The 20697-nt window shown below is 39.8% G+C and overlaps 1 protein-coding gene across 10 annotated transcripts in view; it reads right to left on the minus strand.

Annotated features, from left to right (window-relative positions):
- The window catches only part of cald1a (caldesmon 1a), a 58159-nt gene extending 42748 nt beyond the window's left edge, over positions 1 to 15411 (minus strand). For all 10 annotated transcript variants that reach the window (XR_015762209.1, XM_088003442.1, XM_088003441.1 and 7 more), the window contains exon 1: positions 15282 to 15411. The gene's annotated coding sequence lies outside the window, so the exon portion shown is untranslated. The remainder of the gene's footprint in view (positions 1 to 15281) is intronic.
- Positions 15412 to 20697: the final 5286 nt, after the last annotated feature.

Genomic DNA, 20697 nt, shown 5'->3' on the forward strand with positions numbered 1-20697 from the left:
AGCCAGCTTGGACACAAGCGGGTCTTCTGCCCCTGCTAAACCTCCCTCGAGGTGATACACTTAAGCTGGGGGTCTTAGGACGTGGAACAAGCTCTGCACAGGTGTACCGACGCTTTAAGCTACAGAGGACATATTTCACACATCGCTGCCTCCTGCTGTGTGACAGCAGCGTGAAGCCACTACAGAGCCGATTCCTTTTTCTCTTTTTTTTTTCTACAGTTTTGCAAAAGTATCCAAACATCTAACTTTTTTCACTTTTCAAGCTGCAGTGATACAACAGCGGTCCAGCGGTTTTTAATAGGGGCACCGACTGCAGTTTTCTGGCCAATCACCGATCTTTAAAAACCCAATCCGCTCATTCAGATTTTTGGCTGATATAGATTTATTTTTTATTTTTTTTAATCTGGAAAGTCGCTAAATATAGCAACAAAGTCACAATGCGGGCAGACTGTTAACCACTGACATGCAGATGTGACCTGGTGTCAGTGGCAGATTTTCAGGCCTTTAAGGAAATTGGATCAATTTGTCGACTGATCGGTGAACCCTCAACTCTTATTATAAATATTGAGCACTAAAATCTAAAATAATTCCAATGTAGCTCAGGTGGTGGCATCATCATGCTGTCAGTCGTGCCAAAGATTCTTAACTGGATTCAGGTTTTGAATGTAGACTTTGAATGGGCCGTTTTCAGAGGTTATTAAACACTGCATTATGATTCTGGCATTAGAAAAAGATATTTTATTCCAGTATTGTCATCCAACGAACTTTCCAGTCTCTGAAAACAAGATAATCCCAGAACATGATGCTGCCACCACCATGCTTCACCACACAGATGGCGCATACAGACGTTTTATGACTTGGTGTTTAGAATCGAGGCAATTAATTTTATTTTTGTGTAATTTGTTGCACTTTATTTCATTCAGGGTTATCAGAGTGAAGTACAATTAATGTCACATTGTATACAAAACATAAAATCTTAATAAAATACGTGACAATTTGAAAGTTCAGTAGTTTTGAAATCACTCTACTACACTGCAGAACTTTAGACGGTTCTGCTGTTTTTCTTTCTAAATGCAGGGATAAAGCGTCGAGGAAAAAATAAACACTCCACCAAACAGCATCACGCATGTTGCATAATTGCATCAGGTGGAGTTTGCAAGACTAATTACCCTGGCCTTAATATGTCCGTACACAATGCATTATCTGTGTCATCTTAACACCTGCAACGCACTCTGCAGCTTTTGTCAGACTTTATTGCCTGGTTTTTGTTTTTTTTTTGGTTTTAAAAGGAGAGTTACCCCACATCGGCCTCATTCTTCTCTTTTTCAGCGGTTATGCGATTTCGGGATCCATTGCCAAAAATTCCAGGAAACCCTAGAGCTTCATGAGACATAACAAAGCTCCCTCTCTTCCTCTGTATGAGTCTCCTACAGCGAGTCTGCCTCAGCAGGCCTCCGAGCCGCAGCTTTGCTCATCGCGACTGCCTCGCATCGGTCCGCTTCTCATTGCGACGCCCGCGTTAATTCTCCACCACGGAGTGTTCAGACGTCGGAAGTCGCAATCATCTTTCAATACCATTAGGCGCGATGTGGCATTTACCACTAAATTAGGGAGAAAATTCAGCTTTGGAGGGTTAATATATGCACGGCTCGCAAGTCTGCTTAATTCCTAAATTTATTAGAATAACACATATCTCCGACAGGCATGAAATTGTAAATAATTGAGAGCTGCTCTTAGGGAGGATTCACTGGTCGCTCAGACGAGGTCGCGCTGAGCTTTTAATGGCAAAAGTGGAAATTAGATTTGGATCAGCAAGGCAGCAGCGCTAAATTGGAGAACATCCAAAACCACATCCAACCTCCGCACCCCTCCTCCTCTGCTTCCAGCACTAATCTCCCCTTAAGGGGGGTTTAGGCGAAGGGGTGGGGGTCACCCATGTTTTCTGGTGGGGAAATTTCTCTCCTCCCCTCTCAAACGCACAGATAAATGCAAATACAGACGCACCTATTGAGCCCGCCACCCATCTTGTGTTTATGTTCGCTGCTTGAGTGACTGGTATTTCATTTCGTCGCTGCCCAAAGCCATTCTGCACAGTTTGGCTTGGCCAGGGTATCATTACTGGCCATTAAGTCTAACCTGAACTAATAGGGGCTTATTTTCCAGAGGTGGTCTCCCAGGTGGCTGTCGCAGGAACGACTGGCACTGCAGGCACACCGAGTCCAATAAAAATTTTTGCCTGACTCAACCCATACGCAGAATGCACATTATTTGGTAACAAGAACCCATTGTTCCACTGGAATTGTGGGTGGAGGGTGGTTTTGCGTCGTTTCCAATTAAGGCGGGTGTAATGAGGGCAGTCAGAATGGGCGCCACGCCCACTTCTTCAGATAAACTCTAACAGGCGTACTTTGGTCATCAGATTTGACTTTTTTTTTTTTTTTACATTGCCTTCCAAATCAAGTACTAGCCTTTAAAAATGTTTTTACTACCATCTTGTGTTTTACTGTTATTTAGATAGAGCAACATAAATATATATATATAAAGATGGCAGCAAATTTGCCAAGTTGGAAACAGTGAGGTGACCATTGTTGGGTCAGAATGGGTTATTATAACAGTTAATGGAGGTAGATATGATTGGTTTCACATGTAAGAATGAGACGATTGTCAGTCTCGCAAAATTAGGAAAATCCGGGACGATTTACTGGTGTATTCCAACAAAAAAAAATTGTTGTAGACATCTGTATTTAGGTCCGTTTACTCTGTTACCCCTAAATAAATAAGTGAGAAAAAGCCTTTGCTGTATAAGAAGACCAATTTTCAGGACAGGGCATACAAATGGAATTAGGTTTTTGCCTTTAGAAGATTTCAGAAACAATTTGTCCTTTTCTTCAACTATGGTTTACCTTTTGTGAATCGCAGCATGACGACATATTAAATGTACCGCCTCTCAGTCCAAGGCATATCCCACTCCGTTATAGGAAATCACCAAAAATTTCATTAATGCCTCTTTGTTTCAGCTCTCTCATTCCGGCATTGTGAAAAGTCTTTGGTATGTTTTGGCCTCGCTTTGCTCCGTTGTGACAGGTGTCATCATTAATCATGAAGAAAGGAGCCATTAGTCTGAATGCGGGGGTAATTAATCTGTGCTCACACTCCATTAGATGTCATGCTCAATTTGTGCACAGAGCTGTGTACTGTGTAAATAAGCCGAGATGATGGCACCCACGGCCTGTTATCCCCGAACGGGGCTGCATCCAAGGCGCCGACATGTATGTACGGCAGCTAGAGAAGGAGGAATCCGGCTGGATTAGCAAAGCCTTTTAAAATAATGACATTAGATTTGTCTGATCAGGGGGTAATCACACACACATGCGTGTCTGTTTTACCAGAGCGTCCGGACTTTAGCAGTTAAACCAAACCATAACCCTCCAACAAGGTTAAAGCTGCAGCAGGGGCATGTAGTATGAATTAGCCCTTAGTTTAATAAGTACCATTTGGCTGTCACCTCGGCGGCTGTAGAGCTGCTCTATTACAGTAAAGCCCCTCTGGTATTGAGCCGGGGTTATTCAATAAAAACCTGACTGAGTGTTTCTCCCAATCACCGCTGGCAGAGCTCTGATGAGGTAAAGAGGCCTCCAATGCCAGCCGCTGTCCCCGCGGAGCGCCGTCTGATTAAAATGGTTTTCTGAGGCTATATTTTTGCTCTCCTTGTAACCTTGCCAGAACCAAGTTAAAGTACAGAAGGGAAAAATTGACAAATTACCCAATACATACCGAAATGAATCCGCAAAACCGATCTGATCTATAAAAGGGCCTCCGGATAGGTAGACGGATGGAGTTCTGCTTTTTAACGGAAATTTGTTCTCAGTGTCCCCGTGCGCATTCGGTACTGAGTGTCAAGCTCGAAATGGCTTTGCATTAGCTATTCTGCGCGTGCCATCTTCAACCTTAATCATTTTCATGCTCATTTATTCTTTGAGCACTCCTCCTCTCTTAACCAGACCGGACAGCATCATATGAAGTGGGAAGAAGGGCCAACAATGGAGTAGTCCACCAGTGCCGGCTCTCTACTTCTCTCTTGTAATACATTCCTGAGCAATCCTCTGAGGCTCATATGTAAATGCCTCGGTATGCTTCTGATTAGGAGGCACTAAGAGTACACTCCATAAATGCACTGTTAAACAATTACCGCAACTCCGACGCAGAATCCAGACAGGGCTGCTGCCCGACGCGCCAACCAGGACGAGGAAAACTTAATGCCGGTTCTTTGCTAAAATGTTTTGAGTCTTAAACAACCAACAAAGTTCATATTAAGCTGTAAAAGAAGCACTTTGAGTGTGGACCAAAGGTTTATGGATGAATTTCAGTCACTTCAGAGTTTGGTTGTTTTTTTTTTAAGGAAGCACAGCCTGTTTGAGGTAATGCCAGTGTATCTTAACCAAATACAAGCTCAGACTTTGACTACGCCACTCCAGAACTTCAATCTGCCATTCACAGACTTATTGGTGTGGTTAAAGCAAAATTAATGAGTCCTTCAATTACGGAACATCCTAAAGATCCTCATAGGGGAAATCAGCCCTCACACCATCTTACTACCACCACCATGTTTCACTGTTGGTATATTCATTTTCTAAAGCAGTGCGTTCGTTTTACACCACATGTAACAATGAGAGCAGTGACTTTTGCACTTGGGGTCAGGATAGTTTTGATCATTTTTTCCCCTGTTGCAAATTAATCCAAGATTTGAATAGTGCATCTTTTCTATTTTCTCAGGTTTTCTTTGCACATCAATAAAATATACTAATAATCAAACATTGTGGATATTTTCTCTTTGTTCTTTTGGAAGCAACGCAAGCATGAACAGTTTTTATTATGGTAATTTCTGAGGAAATATTAGGACTGTTGTGTGATTGAAAACTTGGCCGAGGAAACAAAGGGGTTGCTTCAGGAACAGCCTGTGAATATCCTTAAGTGGCCCTGTAAATTTCTGGAAAGACCAAGCTGACTGAGCTTTTGGGAGGTTCTACAAAAGAATGGGAAAATATAACCCCAAAACAGATGTACAAAGTTTGCACAGACTTAACTAAAAAGATCTGAGGCTGCCCCAGTTGCCTAAGGTGCTTGGAGAAAATACTAAGCCTTGGCTGCGAAAAATCTGGACATATTTCGAAAAAGTTGCTCTTGGCTAGTTATTTTGGGGCACTACTAGTTGACGCAGAAAAGTAATACTCTACAGTAGTCAATTTTAAAATGACTGCAAAATAATAACATTGGAAAAAGTAAAGGGGTGTAAGTACCTTCTGGTGGGACTACAGGCCTTTGTTTTTCACATTAACATAGATAAACACTCCACAACTGTACTGTTGACAGCAGATAACATTTGGCTAACCTCAGCACTTTTGTTTTATGCAAGTTAATGTGTTGAAAAATTAAACTACATACGGTTGCTACACTGTGGTAGTAGCAACTTCTGGACTAAATGTCCATGTGACAGCAACTTCTCAGTTAAGGAAATTAAGGGTTTAGCAGCTAGCAAGCCAGATGTTTCCATAAGGAAACAGAATAATGTGAGGTAAAAGGAAGTCCCTCAGTTTCTAACTTTTGTCCTGTTCACTATAAATAGCTGTAGCTGGTGGATATGGATGTAAAGCTGGATTATGAACTGGAATACCACCATACTAAAAGCTAAAAAAAAAAAAAGTCTATTTCTTCATCACATAAAAACATGCCAACACAATACATTGTAACTACGAACAAATCCCTGTGGTTAGGAACTGAAAAATTGTGTCAACATGGTTTTTAAAACCATGACATAGCGTCTTGTCCGTCATATCCATGACAGATTGCTCCCCCCCCCACAATTTGTAGCAGGTTTGCACACTTTTTCCACTAATGTTTAGATGTAACAACACAATTTTTATTTATGGTTTTGGACATTTTCAAAATAATTTAGAATGGGGCTTAAAGAATTAGTGATTGTCACAAAAAGCTTGGAAATCATGGTAATTAGCTGAGCATACTAACAGTATTGCTACTCATAGCTTAACATTAGAAAGCTTCGTATCAAAATAGACCACAATGAATCGCAGTCTTAGTCAAGTTTTACTCAATAATGGTAGCGTTACCATGGTAATTTTGCCAACACAAGACTTGCCCTGCCTCCACCGTTGACCAGTTTGGAATTGATGGTTATCGCTAGCATTATTAGCATGCATTTTTGAAAAACAAAGAACCTTAACTGTTGCAGGAGTTAGCCAAGAAAGAAAACTTTTAGCATACTTCCAAATCTAAAAACAATGGACTGGATCAATGTTCATTTTGCCTAATAGAAAGTCACAACTAATAAAAACCACTTTGATAGTATCACATGAAAAACTTCCAGCAAAGGTTTTAAACATGGGTTCATGTTTAAAACATGTAGTAGTAGTAATGCTAACATACATGCCCCTATTAGCTTGTTTAGCCAAGGCCAGTCCCATTTAAAGCACCAGTAAGAAAAGGTTAACTTACTACGAGGAATTTAAAACAGCAATGTACTTTATTTGCACTGCAAACACCATCAGTTAGAGGTTAAATTTATGACTCAAGTATTTTTCAAGGTATATGATCAATCAAACAATACTCCATATGCCTTACTAGCAACACTAAACCAGTCAAAAACCACAATTACAAATGTAAATGTCTTCTGTCTTTCTGTTTTCACAAATGCTAAATGGCCTGCACTTATATAGGACTTTATTATGTATGACGACTTCATAGCACTTAACACTAAACCGAGTTATTTACCCATTAATACAATGATGGTGGTAAGCTACATTGTAGCTACAGCTGCCCTGTGGCAGACGGACAGAAGAAACATTGTCAATCAGCACCACCAGGCCCTCTGAGCACCAAGAGTAGGCAAGGGGGGGTGAAGTGTGTTGCCCAAGGACACAACTACTAAGATGGCCAATCCCTAATAAATGTAATACCAACTGCCTGCTGTTGTTTCAGAACATGTTACAACACCCCATTTTACTCCAAGATCTAAAATAAACAATTTCTTACAACAGAAACCATGCTCATCTAAAGGTTAAATCCGGGAAGAATTAGAGGGCCGACTAATGTGAATTCCCATTTAAGGACACAATGATTGTTTTATGTGGATGAGGTAAGTCCTCGCTTTCATCATTACTACATACTAGTCCAATTTCACTCTTGCCAGTTTTCGCTCCCATGGTGGCAGCCGTCCAACATGACTTCTCGGCGTTGTCCCTCACAATCACCGTGCACACTTCAACACATTAGTAAAAGCCACAAGTATAAATCCAGCAGGCCTTTAACAGACCTGAAAACCGCCTGTCTGTTCTTTTCACTCCTGCTCCATTCATTGAACGGTTAAACTTCCAAACTCTGTAAACGCATGACCTCATTTAGTCATGTGTACATACTGAATAGTATTTTTCACACACTCCTTTGGGGTTTACATGACCATATTACCCCATTACCCTAAAATACGAGCGTTTTAAACACCAACTTGATAGGCTCTTGATTATTCCTGTTTAGTTTTAGCAATGACTGGGGAATAAGCAGAAAAATTAAAAGGAGATGTGGAAATGAATCAGAGAAGAGAGAGCAAGGCAAAGATGAAGTTAGCATAGCTGCTTGGAGAAAGACGTGTAAGGTGGTTTCTCTGCCACGGGGACACACTGTGCGCGTCTGATGTCCCAGTGGGACGTCGGCGAATGAAAACACGAGGCCAATCAGCTAACAGAGACATTTCCTGTGCTTGTTTTATCAGATGAGAAGAAGCCTAAAGGCTAAATGTCCCCCTCTCAGCAAGGTTGCACATTTCTCAGGGTAACCCGCTTTGGGAAACAAAGGGTAGAAAACATGCATCTTTGAGGGATGACATCAGACGTGCCGCTCAGGAGCACTGACCTCACTCGCATGCAATCAATCATCCACTTGAAATCCGGGCTACGTGATTCTGAGTGGAGTTTTTACTTTTTAAGATAGAAACCAAGGCCGTCTCGTGAATTAAATAATCTCCCAATAAAAGTGCAGCTACAGTAATAGAATTGTCTGTTTCTTTTTCCAAAGCTATGAAACCTCTGGCAAAGCGGGCATCTGGCAACTAGCAGATGGTGGACCGAAATGCCAATTACCAACACTGGCGTGCCATGCTGCCTATTAGGCAATCTGGCTCTGAATGATCACACTTTAAAGTCAGAAAACCAAAGGAGTGAGTGGCTGATCTAACAAACTCTCTCCATCAGAGTGTGACTAAAGCCCAGAGGAATTCAAACAAAGGTTTTTGGGTCCACATGACTGATTTAGCCAGTAGGATCAAAGTTGAAGAGTTTGTTAGGGGAAAGAAAGGAAACAGAGAGAGAGAGAGCGATTACGGAGAAGGGATCATTATAAAGGCCTTCATGCTGTACAGTGTATTGAATTGTGGCTTGCAGAAGATTACTCTAAGTGTGGTTTGATTCAATAAGGCTGGATTTGGTGGCGAATGTATAATAGGGCAGGAAAAAAAAAGGAGACCATAGCAATCATTCCCTGTCCCAGAGTCTGAGAAAATACCAGCACATCCAATTGGACCATGCGTCCCGGTATGGGTGCTTCATGCTCAACTGCAAGGAAAATAAGAAGGGTGTACCAAAGTTTGTAAAAGTTAAGGTTTTAAAGCAACCATTTCGACAGAGTCCTGGAGAAACCAGAGCCTTCTTGGGTTGCATACGCTACAGCTATAATGCTTCAAGGAACATTTATGTTAGGCTACCAGAGGAGTTGCCCAATTAATTAACTAGACGCATAGCTTTACTCTATGCATCAGTTGCTTTTTTAATCAAAGATCAATTATGAGATGAGATCTTGCAATATTCAAATACCAAGCTATTTCTTGGTCTTCCTGATGTAGTTGCTGTTTGGTGAGTGCTTTGAGTCCAACGATGATTCAGACAAGATGCAGTTTGTAGGACCCTCTGAAAATACTGAGACCAGCTAAACTAATTAGGTCAAGATATTAACACAGCATGGGATAACGATGGATTGCAATACTCATACTGAGCTCAGCAGGGTTGGTATTTCTGTGTTCACTAATAAGGGGCGTAATGTAGTTTCTCAATGACTAGCTTACGTGTTTTTCTGTAAAAAAAAAAAATCATCTATAAAAAGACTGACAAGGAGTATTTTGAATATAAGATACAAATAAAATTTATATTTTCTGGAGTCCATTCAGTTCTTTACGATACTGACAACAACTACTACAACAATAATATATTTACAATCTTTCATACAGTTCTACTGGCAACATTGCCAAATTTGGCAACTTTATTCCTGTTGTGTTAAACATATACATTTCATATTTTTTCAGGGACTCTGGACAACATTTGTGCCAAAATTTTTATATGAACTGGTAAAAAATAAATAAACCAAATCAGGAGTGCTTCTTGTTATTCCTACTTCTAATAATGAGAATAACTAATACCTTTAAGTTTAGTTAAAGGTATTAACTAAACTTAGTTAATACCTAAATAGAAGCATGTGTAAATGCTTCTATTTACACATTGTAAATAGAAGCATTTACAATGTGTTGTGCATTTTGTTTTAAATTGCTGTATTAATATCGTGGTGTTTTTACTCAACAGTGGCAGACTGTGAGGATCTCATGCATCTAAGGTTACCAGCTTTTGCCTACCAACCTTGCATTTGCTTACCGTTGCTCCCCGATGTGCTCAAGCTGAATTTCCTATTCGCCCCAACATCTGCTGGTACATCCAAGCTCACCATATTACACAATTTAAGACTGCGGTTCTGGATGCTGCTCGTTCAAATTACATGGTATAGAATTCCAAGGCAGTTTGCCTCGAGTCTACTGCCAAGGTCCCACAAGCCGCTTGAGCGGCACGTCAGTCACGACTGAGCCAAAACCCTCTCCTCTTCTGTCTGTTGTCCAGAAAACACAACCCTAAAACCTTAAACTGACTTATTTCCCAAAACAACCACAGCTCATGGACGACAAGGACATGACTGATAAAATAAAAAGTACACATTTGTTGCGTTTCTCAGTATACACGGTGGTGCCGAATATCACTTTCAAACCGTATCATTACGACAAACAAATCCTCCCGAAATTACACCGCAGCACGTAAAACATGCTTGACATTGCTTCGCTTGTCTGTTGGCACCTGCTGTGTAGAAACAATGTGTGTTTGAACTGACATGTCAGCATGCAATCGCCAGGATACCAAGAATCGCATTTGGAAAGCTTTAATGCTGGATCTAGTTTACATTCACCATCCATTTTTTTAAGAACAGGACTGAACAATCCAGTCATTTGTGTTGGGATGATTCCTTCTGCCAGTTTTCCAATATTTTTCAACTTCACTACGCCGCTCGGTTGGCTGCTTTAGCTCAGCGGTGGTGAAACAACAACTGCTTTGCAAGAAAAACGCTGGATTCTTGCTTTGGAACTTGATACTGTATTGGATTCAATTAGCCATCAAAGTATAACAAACCAACCACATGCACTTCATGCATGCAAAACATGCTTCATGCCGCTGCAACTTGCTGATTGTAATGAGAATGAGGCAAAATAACCCAGACTCCGACGTCTAATTTTAATTAAAGGAAAACATGGGATGGAAAATGCAGATTGGGAGAAAAAAGTAAGCTACGTACAATAAATGCAAGGCCTCACCGCACCGGGCAGTCCAGAGCCAGACTCCGGAAATGCATGGCTGTGTTCCCTACATCCTGCCCGCCCAGCCCTAACCCTGGCCCAGGCCCTCGCCCCCACACTGCCAAACCTCTGTTATCACTCCGTGCAATTACCTCCAGATTCCACGGCACGAAGATCATATTGGGCCAATTATACAATCCCATTCTGAGTACAAAGTACAACACAGGTTTGAGCTAAAACCTTGCAGTTTAACACAAGCCTGTATAGGGGAAGCCTTCTAGGTCTGTGCATGCAAAAAAACAAAAACAAAAAACAATGTCTGGCCACAAGATGGTGCTTGTGCAAATAGGGTAGAGTTTCTCATTTCTCAAAACAAAACTTCTTATTTAATGATGACATATACCGGATCTCGAAATATTGTGTCAGCTTCTTTGAAATTACATGTTACCACAGAGAAAATTATAAGCAATTTGGCAAGACAGTTTAGAAGAAAATTATAATTAAAAGTCACTTGTAAGCAACTGAAACCGTTTGCTCAAAGTAGCACTTGTTGAACTCACAGCTGTGTTGTACATATAAGGGAAGTGGTGTGTGAACAAAATGCAATGTGTGGAAAGTTGCTCGCTAGTTTAAAACTTTGCTGGGTTATTTTTGGTATATTCACACAATGCAACAGAAGCAGCGAGACAAAGGTTTTTTTTTTGTTGTTTTTTTTAGTACTTAGCGTTTGCACATTCTTGTTAAAAAAATTTAAAACCCAACATAATACTTATTTAAGTAGCTACACATTCCAAAGAAATCTTAAGGGCTACAAAAGTTTACCTAGTTCTTGTTTTTATTTGGACAAAAACATGTTAGCAAAAGCCCTTTTTTTTTCTTTAGCCGTCCATATATAGCCTCGACAAAGACGTTCAAAGTTCATACCCTGTTGTATCTATATTTGCAATTCTTATCTTGACACATGGTCAAATTGTGTTGACTGACAAAAACTGCTCATCAAGCAAACTGACAACAAGAAGCCCCAACCACTTAAATATTGTGTGTAGCAGCTGTGAAACCATCAGCTAAACGCTACCTAATGACAATGCTAACGTTAGCAACAGCCTTGAAACTTCTGAACATAACTTTACAGTTTCTTTAAAGGGTCTATATCCTGCATTGGATTCTCCATTTTCTAAAGTCTTCACTACTCAACAACTACACATACTCTACAATAACAAAAATGTATTATTTTCACTTGACAGAACTTTTCTCTCATCTTGTGTCTGACAATTATTTTATACAAATGTTGCACTTCAGTTCTTGAGAAGTATGAAACGTCCTGGTCAGAAAGAACTTTGTTCTTGCCACCTCAAGTGAAAGAAGAAATTTCTCTTTTTGTGCACAGCATGTACCTTCAGGCTAATAAAATCTGAACTGAACTCCTTAACACCCAGAACCCCAACCACTTTTCAGTTGTCGGTGGAGCAGTATTCCAGATACTGGGGTCAAAATAAAAAATAAAAAACTGAGAGGGACAGACAAGATGTAATGCAAAAACCACATAAATTAGACTACTTTCGATGGACATTAGAGCTAATGTGGAGTTAGAGAGGCATAAATATTACATATGGAACATTCTGCAATGATTACAGCTTTTTATGTTGAGCCTTACGTATTTGTGAAAATGGACAAGAGGGAGGTTCCTAGCTTTCTCAAAAGAAGTTCTTAAAACCTCTCATTCTCTTGACCTAAATACTGTGCATCACCTCATCAATTGTTACACTACTTCCCAACAACTTTTGATCAGGGGGAACAGATGAAAATGTACAAAATGTACAAACCTCAAGTTGGTTTATGAGTAATGATAATTATTTTATCAAGAACTTGGAGTCTTCTTTCACACAGTAAAGTCTGAAACTGGCCTTAATGACCAACTCCTGGCACAGACTATCGGGATATAAAATGTTGACCCACTCTAAAGAATTACTGAATTTCAGAGATGGATCCAATCATCTGTCACCAAGCTGGACCTTATAAGGAGTAGAGGGGCTTTCTCCAAACCCCAACTCAACTTATCTGACATAGTAACACAAAAAACTATCAGTACTCTGAGGCCAAAAAGCCTTCAGAAACATCTGACGTATCCGTGGTTTTCTAGCTGCATTCTTTTCACACTTCCCAGATACTAAAGCAACAATCGAGACTTTCTGAAAGTCAATCGAATTCATTGTAAAATACACTTTCCCACCAACAGAGCAGCATTTTGTTTATTTAATGCAATGTACTGTTAACAGTTAAATGGAAAAAAAAAACAAAAAAAAAAACTTAAAAATATTTCAATTATGTTTTTCTTGTTTTGTCCTTTTTATCTGCATGAATTCAACAACAAAAAAATGCTCCTTGACAGGTGTTCAATACCCTGCAATAACCGCATTGGAAGATATTACATGGATTTCTGGAAAACTTAGGAAATTATAAAACACTCCTTGGTGTTTTTCACAAGTGTTTTTTGAAGAAGACCAAGGCAGACTGGAATAGCCAGATGTCAGAGATATCCAGCAATCATTTCAAACCAAGTTGTTTATAAAAGCCATGTGGATATCCCAAGTACAAAGGCATATCCAGGCGTTCAGAGGGTTGTCTTTTCATAACTGCAAAAGTGATGTTCCATCACACTATTCAAACTTTTTAAAGGTCTTTCAGATACCGGGGAGTGACCAGTTTACCTAAAATTGCTTGGTAACCGAAAATTAAGGTTACCAAACAACTTAGATGATTTTCAAGTCACAACATTGTTTCCTACAAAGCTGTTGCAACTTGCAAAGCTGTCTACAAGATAAGTTGTTAATATAAAGATAGTTTGAGCTCCGGCTACAAGCAGTGCAACTGTAGTGGCAAATCATGTAACTATTTTAGGTGACACAAGTAGAATGCGGGAACTTGTTCACTTTATGAGTGACAAATATGCACGGATGGCACAATTCACAAAGTAATACTAATAAACTGATACTATGTAAAAGTTCTGAACACTATCATTGTTGCCGTTAGCTATAGCTTTGCCATCTGTGGCATAGAGGTCAATATTCTGTCCCACACATTGGGTTGAAAAGCTGGCAAATCAAACACTATTTTAATGCATCAGAATCAACGCCAAAATTTTATAAAAAGTCGTTTATGTGCCATAATGTTTATGGAAAAAATTGTGATCACCTTCATAATTTGTAGACTGTACAATCAGACTCCTTTAATATAAATAAAATGGAGTTGTTTGCCAATACTAGTCCTGCATTAATTTGTATTGCCTGAGGGACGTTGCAGTTATGCAAATAAAAATAATTCGAAGCTCCAATCTATAAAAACCGGCAGTCGTTGCTGCTGTGTCACTGTGGTGATAGTACAATAGCAAAGGACAAAATATCTGCTACGTTGTCATAGTTCAAATGTCACAAACTTAAAGTCTGCACCGTGATGATATATTTGGCCAGTTGGATGGACTCTTACTGCCCTTAAAGCTCACATCTGATGTATAGCTTTATTGGCTGAGAGGCTAAAGGTCACAGAGAGTGGTGGGGACATTGTGCAGTGGTAACAGAAGACAATGGTGAGGAAAATGTTGGTTAATCCCTACAATTTTTTACCAATGGCACTCCAGGTATACATTTTCCTGATACCATTCACCCTTATCAATTTTTACTATCTACCAGCTAGAGGTTTCTGAAACTAATTTTGATTTGATCAGTGATCATAGTTATTTTACATTAGAGCAGACTGATCACAACTGGGAAAATAACCATTTTAAATGGAAATAAGTTGTCCGAAAATAATGCACAATAGAAAAGAAAAGTTGTAGAATCTATCTAAAATTGTTAGGAAACTGGCTAAAAGTCGAATTAACCAGGAGGTGCTTTTTTTTCTCCTTTTCCCCCCTCTGCCCCTTGTGATGTCGTCAACCCAAATACAAACAAAGCAATATCTACCTTCTTTTTTTTTTCTTTGCCCATTTCTTGTAATCCTGTAATAGAAATTCTATCTATCTATCACATCTAAACACCCACCTGTGTTGTTATTGTTAAACTAATTTTACAAATGACAAACAAGACTATCTTTTACAGTGGTTAAAGATGGTCCCTTTAACTACACTCCGTTGTAGGACAATAACCCTGGAAGATGCCCAAACAGCATTTAAACAGTATAAATCATTGTGCGACATTCTGCCAGGAATGTAGCAGTAGCTTAGCGTCATGTCGGCCACTAGCTGTCCAGGGTTGGTCGCAGACAGCCCCCTCTAGCCCCTCCACCTCCCTTGCTTCGCCTTCATACTTTGTTCGATAACAATCAGAAAGAGCTGAGCGCGCATTAAAGGGGCGGACATTCGCCTTTCTTTGTGCGTTTTCGCTGCTTGGACGCGAAAAAGTTCAACACGGCGCCGCCACATGACTTTAATTCGCCCGCGGTGGCGTAAAACAGCAAACAAAAGATGTTCTGGTTAGAAACGGTGGGATAGTCTGCCCTCGTTTTGCTGCTTAAAAAAAAAAGTTGTCGCATCATCTTTTCTCTGTTGTTTGTGTATTTTTTTCCGCTAACAAAAAATAGGTTTTGTATCGCTAGTGAAAGTGTTTTCGGGGCTTACCTGTGGATCTTTAACGGGATAAAAGTAGAGCTCTGGAGTTTGGTTGAGAGGAGAGGAAGGGGAGCCAGTCTGCAGTTGATCCTCCACTACACTCAATGTTAAAACCACACCGAATACCCCGTTCAAGCCCCTCCCTTTAAGAAGACATAATCGCCATCTACGTTTTTTTTTGTCTGGGCCGAGCTATTCAGTCTGTTTTTAAAACGTGAAAAAAAGTTGCAGAAATTCCTGCAAAGACTCACTGCAGTCAAAATGAAAACATGAAATATAGCCACAGAAAACTTACGCAGAACTCCTTAAATCTTAAAGAGTTTAAAGAGAAAATAAGGTCTTTGCTTTTCTTCCATAAACATTTTGAGACAAAAAAAGAAATCCGTCTAAGCAGACCACATACAGGCCTAGCGTGCATTTTACATTAAAATAACTCAATCAGAAAAAGGCCCAAGGCATAAACAAACAAAGCAGCAGCTTAGATCAATTAGGATTACTGAATGAATGCTGTGAGGATTTTGTTGGATTATTTCAACTTTCCTGAAGACAATCACAATTCCTTAAATTCAAAAGCCCATGTTCTTCCTTAGTATTTGATATAATTGCCTTTTAAAGTACGATCTTTTTGGTATCCTTTCACAAACTTCTCAGTTTCCAAAAAAATAATAATTGGCTCATTCCTCTAGAGCCTGGAGAGAACTGTTGCATCCACGTCAGGTCTGTAGGCCTTACCTGCTGTCATAAACCTTTTCATCTCTTCTCACAAATCGGCAATGGGTTTCATCGTCTTTATACCAATTTGAAACTAATTTGGTGGTAGGTTTAGGATTATTTTCCTTTTGAATTTCTTGGGATATTGACAATATTTCTATAGAATGTTCCCTCCTCATGATGACGTCTACGTTTGGAAGTGCACCAGTTCCTTTTGTAGCAAAACACCTGGCAGCATGAGGCAGTCGTTCCCTTCAGGGTTTCGATTGTGTTCTCCGGTTGATGCCCAGAAACTTTAGTTTCATCACACCACAGGAGCAAATTAAGGTATTTGCTCCCTAGCGCCTTTGCAAACTGTAATCCATCTTTTTAGTTTGCTTTTGGAGGTTTTCATGGCTTCTTCGTCTCTGAGCGGCGTTTCAGCCCATTATCGATAAATACACTCACTTCACCTACTTCCAGCCTCCATCTTTACACAATTTTTATGTGCCATCACATGGGGATGGTGTGGTTGAGGTGTTGTCTTAAAATACATCCACAAATGCAACTAAAAAGTTGCACAATATTGTGGTCCGATCCTGTTTCTCTTTAAAAAAAAACTGGCAGCAAAATTATGTGTTTTTTCCGCAACATCTCATTACACCTCAACTATAAACAAAACAACAATTGTTTGGGGTATTCCCGTAAGCTAACAGGTTCTCCTTATTCCACACGGAATTGCAAGTATTTCCAAATACGACCTTTCATCCATCAGAAATGTTGCTGAGGTTGCAGGGAGTTATGAGGTGACTAACAATAGGCGCAATGTTCTACTTTTTTTTTTTTTTTGTTGCAATGATGCATCGGCGCACAGACACTGCCCCGCTTTGTCTCGACCTTTAAAACAATGACACTCAGAACAAAGGGGAGGGGGGAACTTAAGAGCATTAGTCCGCTGATGCAGAAACGAGCACCATATGCGCTCTCCTGATCTCTTTCTACACGTTTGCTTCTTTTTAAGGCGAGGCAACAGAAACGTTGACCGCGCGAAAGTGAACAAGAGGAGCGGCGTGAAGGGAAGCAAAAGGAGCGCAGCCTGTTCCGCTCATCTGAAAACGTGTTCATCTCCCCCGGTCCTCTGAATGATGATGAATGTGGCGATAAAACCGACACTCTTCATCTCGCTTGTTTACTTTCGGGCCTTTTATTGCCATTCCACTTTGCACGCCGTGGCCTCAGGAAGACCCATTAAACGAGTGCGGGATACTTCCGCGGATCGGTCTGATTGCCCGACATGATGAAGAGGCTCGGGGAAAAGTTTACAGTCAGCACAATGCCCCTATTTGCTATATTTACATGGTGAGCTCAGGTGTTTACCTGAACCACACGCTCTGGTTTGCTCCGCCTCCTCAGGGCTCTGGCCTTGCTTGAAAGTAAGGAAAAGGGGGGGGAGGGAACAGTTTTCAAGAAACTGGAGAGAGGCTGTTATACCAGCAGAAGTGGTACATATGGATACTAACGAAGAGGAGCGGGGGGCACTATGGCCTTTGGCTGTTTTGCTTTCTGCGAGCAGTTTGTAGCTTCTATCAAGGTTTCTCAGATCTTTACCGCCTGAGGCCAGAAAAACCTCCATACTGTCATATTTATCAGTATTACGCATCTCCAAAGTGTTACATCAGAGAAAACCCATCAGAAGTAATTATGACGGCTCTGACATCATACTGATGTTTTTAACAAAGCTGCGATGTTTTCTCGTTTCATCACATTGTTTCGAATCAGATAAGAGAGGCCGCTGCCATCTTGCGTGAAGCTAACGCTGCACAGTTTCAGTCGTAGAGCGTGCAGCCGGCGTCACCATAAGGTTTATTATCGCTGTGTTGAAATGGATTAATGGCTGCTGCAGCCTGACTCTGGTGCATTTATGATGGATGAGTGGTATCTCATATTTTCAGCCGGTTGGGGTACATACCAAACACCCGAGGCATCCTGAGTAAAAACTTGCTTGAATCCTCCGAATCACTCTCCCCTTCCCTTTAAGTGTCTCTAAAAAAAAAAAAAAGCACCTGCGAAGGATGCATTCTGATAGGGGAAATAAAGAGGAATTATTGCTTTCTATTTAAGTTTTGCTTTCATGCACAGTTTTCTTACAATGTCAACTGTTATAGTTTACAATGACTCAAAGCTTTCTGCTGTTATAGTATGAATCTAAAGTTTTATTGGCTCTCCTGGTATAATAGCAAAAATAAATTCTGATTTTATACCAGGAGCAACATCCTAGTAAGATTACAGAAGTCCAGTTTAGATTAAACAACTGTACAGATGAAAAAAATGTGGTCTAATTTTAATTTAAAGACAGTAAAATTACAAACTTTTTACTGTCTTTAAATAAAGTTTGTAGTATAATTACTTTATTTGATTCATCCTGTATGAATATTCATGTAAGCATAACAAAAATTGCATCAAATGATGCAAATTATCTGACACAACTTCATATTATACACGGAATACACATAAAATTAAGGAAATTGTGGAGAAACCTAAGCATCGTCTACCTAAGGTTGTCAAAGAAAGTGTGTTCAGTCAGAAGCTTCTTCATATTCACTGCAACACTGACTGCTACAGGAGATTCTACAGATACGCTTTGACGAATCTTGAATAATATAATTTACAACATTTGATTTCCATTTGGGATCAGTAAAGTGTTTTTGAATTTGATTATGAAGTAAAAAGTATAATATTTAAAGTCGAAAATCTTTTTGTTTAAAGTGGAATAAATTCAGTGCATATATCTTGTAGATATGTTGTTTATGTCTTAATCAGATGCTCAATATGTTTACATAAACATACATATTGATAGATTTATAGATTACGTGATTATTTTGTTGCAGATTCATAAACGGGTCTGACATTGCTGCTTATTATTAGAATAACTGATCTATGTCCTGAACTACATGATTAAACCTAGAAATCGGCAATAGGAGAAAAAAGCTCCTCCTAAAATTAGGAGTTTTATTAACATATTTTATAAACATCAACTGTGTGTAAACATTGCGAGACAATTTCAGCTGTGCAAAATTACGTCTTTCCATAAATCTCGAGCCACATTTGGAAGATTAAAAGTAAAAAAGGAACAAAACAATCTGGTTTCTTCCTGCGGCTCACCAGGCTCAGGTTCTGATTGACATGTTCAGACTCCCGTAACCAGTACCCAGGTGAATCAGTCACATCAGCTTTGGGTCTAACAAATCAAACACAGTTGATGTTCTTCGCTGCAAACTGCTGAAACGAGTCAAGAGTGTATGAAGCCTTGTCAAAAAGTCTGGCTTAGTGCGTTTCTGTGAAGAATTGTGGCTTAAAGGTAAAAATCTCTTTGACGTCAGGTTTTCGTGACATCAAAGCAACTCTGAATTCGGCTCCTATGAAGAGAAATGTTTGTACATTCTTTCATCATTACTCTGAAATATAGCATTCGCTCTTTCTTTAAAGATGCATCAGTGGAAATTATTTATTGCTCGGGGCTTGCATATTACAACCAAAATCCTTTGTCAGACGAGCAGGCTTTCCAAATACACAGAGTCTACAAAAGGAAGAACTTGTCGAAAACAAAAAGAAAACAAAGCACTATACCTGAGCTATCAGAACTAGCTGTAGACATCAACTGCAAATACACTTTCGTTCCACGGAAACCGAGATGGTAACTGGTCATAAAACATGATGTAATGCAGGAAATAAAGTGTTAAAACGCAATGTGTGAGCCCAGGGATGAAGCTTTGGGACACAGCGAAGAAAGATGCCTTAGAGATGAGCTTTCACTGGGAAATAATTGGCACCTCCCATTACAGATGTTCAGCCGAGCCGTTCCCATGATACCCGGCGCTGCCGCATCAACAGCCATAAAGACGCACATATATCAGGGGTCTGGACGGAGCCGAGACATTTACGACCAAATGATCTCCGTCACGGCTTACTTCCTGTTTGTTGGGAGACGCAGGAGGCGGCGGCGGCTGGCCGATAGATGTTTGATATGATTTCCACACGAGAGTCAAAGTCGGGGCAAACGCAACGCTGAGTGAAATGTTTGCGTCCGCTGACAGCAGGGCCATCTGTTCGGTATAAAAGCAACACAAAAATGACACGGGAGAAAATTTGTGTTTATGTGTGCATGTTCTGCGCATAATCTATACTTCACGTTGCCATAACTTAGCTATAATAGTTATGTTATAAACCAGATGTCTAAATACACTACTGAAAACCGCTTCATGTCACTGTGAGACAGATTGGAGTAAATTTTTTTCATATTTTGTGTCAGTTAGGGTTACCATGGTTGTTTCTAAACACCTGCCAAATGCCAGAATAATCTCTTCATATTCAGACGTTTACATAAATTTCGTTAGTATTTTTGGCAGAATTGACTTAGACATTGAGTGACTTGGGGGAAATGTTTTACCTCTTAAGAATTGGGAAAAGCCAAAGTCATGACGTCGTGCTTTGTAAGCTTCTGATTGGTTAATTCACCCAGAGATGAAAATGTTTTGGTACAAAATATTTCTAGTGAGAAATTGTACCCATTCGCAAAGAATAAAGTAAATAGTTTACTTTAAATAAACTTTGTTTTAAAAAAAATTGTTTTTTTCTTAAGTTTGTTCTGATCTTTACTCAGACCTTTAGCAAAAACAATTTATTTTTTAAATCGATCCAGAGACGTTTAGTCTGATTTAATGTGAGAGAATAAGAA

The sequence above is a fragment of the Poecilia mexicana genome, unplaced genomic scaffold (assembly GCF_051168715.1).
Source record: "Poecilia mexicana isolate PSO_F unplaced genomic scaffold, ASM5116871v1 scaffold_23, whole genome shotgun sequence".
In the NCBI taxonomy this organism is placed as follows: Eukaryota; Metazoa; Chordata; class Actinopteri; order Cyprinodontiformes; family Poeciliidae; genus Poecilia; species Poecilia mexicana.